Consider the following 3,284-nt stretch of genomic DNA (forward strand, 5'->3'; position numbering starts at 1 on the left):
ACTAGGACTGGCAAAAGCAGGTGGTAGAGATAGGGGCTCACTCCAAACTCTCAAGTTCACACTCTGATGATGCCTTTTAACATGGCGTATTGGAAAACTCAGCTAACTTTCCACAGAAAGATTCCAGGAAGTTGTGAAGGTGGAGGGTGATGTGGGGTGAGGTTTTCTCTCACATGTCGGGATCAGATCTCCAGCTTCTAGCCACTTTCTGAAGTCCACTTGGCTGATATCTCTTGAAGATCTGTGATTTGTCTTCTATGCCTCTGAAGCTGCCCTGTAGTACCCAATACAGGGCTTCACCGATTAGTTCATGATTGTTGAATCCATTTTACTTTTGGAAGGTCCCAACTTTCTCAAGGCAAAAGGTATTGCATTATTCTCTATTTCATGAGTTCTTTTCTATGCCCTTATCTGCTGCTCATGATCTGGCACTGGGTTATCATGCTGAAGGTTTAAGCAGCTTTCTTGCTATGGCAATGTAGAGTTTACTTTGATCTTGGGCAGGAGGCTGCGCCAGGCTTGTACAAGCACATCAGGTTACCTCAGCTCTCAGAAGGCAGATGCAATTGGATCTATGTCCCTACCTATGGTCCTTGTCTTCTGATTTCCAGAAGAAAGGGATAGAGGGTGTAGCATTTCAGGATTCTGGTTTATGGATCTGGATTCTGGGCTTCTAGTTGAGGATTCTGGCTGGTGAGTATTTGAGTTCTTGCCTGTGACTCTTTAAATCCCGCCTACTTCCACACTGGCATGCTGATTTCTATCAATATCCAGGGTAGAGATTTTGATTTCACTCCAAATCTGTTTCTCCCTTAGTCTTCCTTTCTTAGTATTATCAGGTCAAAAATCGGTTTTTCCTTCAAACTTCCATCAACAAACCTGTCAGTTCTACCTTCAAAACAATCTCCAATTCTGCTCTTGTCTTCCCCACCCCCACCGCTGCCATCTCAATGCTGGCTTCCTCTATTTCCTAGACTAGTAGTAGCTTCCTCACTTATTTCTCTACTTCTACCTTCAACTGTCTCTATTTTATTTTCATACAGCTTTCAGAATGATTTTCATTAAAAAATACTTAACTTTGCCTTTTTGCACTACCCACAGAGGGGTTCATATGGCATTGTTCTTGATTCTTGTCATAACTTAAAAGGAAACTTTCACTATGTCTGGAGCCCTTGATTTCTTGCAGATGAAGGAAGAGGATGTCCTTAAGTTTCCTGCAGGAGGAACTCACTTAGGTGGCACTAACCTTGACTTCCAGATGGAACAGTACATCTGTAAAAGGAAAAGTGATGGCATTTGCATCATAAATCTGAAGAGGACCTGGGAGAAGGTTCTCCTGGCAGCTCGTGCCATTGTTGCCATTGAAAACCCTGCTGGTGTCAGTCTTACATCCTCCAGGAATACTGGCCAGAGGGCCATGGTGAAGTTTGCTGATGCCACTGGAGCCACGCCAATTGCTGCCACTTCATTCCTGGAACCTTCACTAACCAGATCCAGGCAGCCTTCAGGGAGCCACAGCTACTTGTGGTTACTGACTGCAGGGATGACCACCAGTCTCTCACGAAGTTATCTTATGTTAACCTACCTACCACTCCTCTGTGTAACACAGATTCTCCTTTGCTCCATGTGGACATTGCCTTCCCATGCATTAATGAGGGAGCTCACTCAGTGGGTTTGATGAGGTGGATGCCAGCCTGGGAAGTTCTGTGGATGTGTGGCACCATTTCCTGTGAGCACCTATGGGAGGTCATGCCTGATCTCAGCTCTACAGAGATCCTGAAGAGATTGAAAAAGAAGAGCAGGCTGCTGCTGAAAAGGTTATGATCAAGGAGGAGTTTCAGGGTGAATGGACTTCTCCAGCTCCTGAGTTCACTGCTGCTCACTCTGAGGTTGCAGACTGGTCTGAAGGCATGCAGGTGCCCTCTGTGCCTGTTCAGCAGTTCCCTACTAAAGACTGCCAGGGAAGACTGGTATACGGCTCCCACTGCTCAGGCCACTGGGTGGATAGGAGCAACCACTGAGTGGTTTAAGCTGTTCTTGCATAGGCTCTCAAGCAACATGGAAATACGGTTGATGGAAAATAAACGTCAGTTTCTAAAAAGCAAACCTTAATTTTTAGAGAAGTTTTAGGTTAACAGCAAAATTGAGTTATAGGTACTGAAAATTTCCATTTTATACCCCTCCTGCTTCCCATGCACAGCCTCTACCATTGTAAACCTCTTCACCAGAGCAGTACATTTGTTGCAATTGCTGAACCTACCCTGATGCATCATAATTACCCAAAGTCTACAGTTTAAATTAGGGCTCACTCTTGGTGGTGAGCATTCTCTGGGTTTTGGCAAATGTATAATATCATGTGTCACCATTATAGTATCATACAGAATTGTTTCACTGCCCTACAAATCTTTTCTGCCCTGCCTACTCATCTCTCCCTCCCCACAATCCCTGGCAACCACTGATCTTATTACTGTTGTCATAGTTTCGTCTTTTGCAGAATGTCATGTGGTTGGAATCATAGAATATGTAGCCTTTTCAGATGAGCTTCTTTCTTTTAGTAATACACAATTAAGTTTCTTTCATGTCTTTTTCCTGGTTTGAGAGCTCATTTCTTTTTAGTGCTGAATAACATTCCAGCTATTGTCCAGATGTACCACAGTTTATTCATTTACCTACTGAAAGACATTGCATTTGCTTCCACATTTTGGCAATTATAAATAAAGCTGCTAGAAACATGTGTGCAGGTTTTTGTGTGAACATAATTTTTCAGCTCCTTTGAGAAAATCATAAGGAATGTAATTGCTGGATTGTGTGATAAGAATGTGTTTAGTTTTCTAAAATACTGCAAAACTGTCTTCCAAAGTGGTTGCACCATTTTGTATTCCCACTAGCAATGAATGAGAGTTTGTGATCATAAAAAGATACAGAATGATCTTTTAAAAATGTAATACTAATGACACAGAAATAAAGAGATCATAAAAGACTTATGAACAATAATACACCAACAAATCGGATAGTTAGAAGAAATATATACATTCCTATTCCTAGAAACATACAGCTGGTCACAACTGAATCAAGAAGAAACAGAGTCTAATCAGACCAGTGACAAGGAGATTTTCAGTAATGAAAAACTTTTCAACAAAGAAAAACCAGATGACCTCACAGGTCAATTCTACCAAACATTTAAAGAAGAATTAATGCCAATTCTTTTTATTTTTATTATTTATTTAAGAAAAGGTATCATGCCATCATTCAGGCTGAATTGCAGTGGCATGATCAGGGTTCCC

At 41.8% G+C, this 3,284-nt stretch overlaps 1 pseudogene; it reads left to right on the top strand.

Annotated features, from left to right (window-relative positions):
* Nucleotides 1-1,159: 1,159 nt before the first annotated feature.
* LOC118145107 (small ribosomal subunit protein uS2 pseudogene) lies at nucleotides 1,160-2,380 on the top strand (annotated as a pseudogene).
* The last annotated feature ends 904 nt before the right edge of the window (nucleotides 2,381-3,284 follow it).

The sequence above is a fragment of the Callithrix jacchus genome, chromosome 8 (genome assembly GCF_049354715.1).
Source record: "Callithrix jacchus isolate 240 chromosome 8, calJac240_pri, whole genome shotgun sequence".
Classification (NCBI taxonomy): domain Eukaryota; kingdom Metazoa; phylum Chordata; class Mammalia; order Primates; family Cebidae; genus Callithrix; species Callithrix jacchus.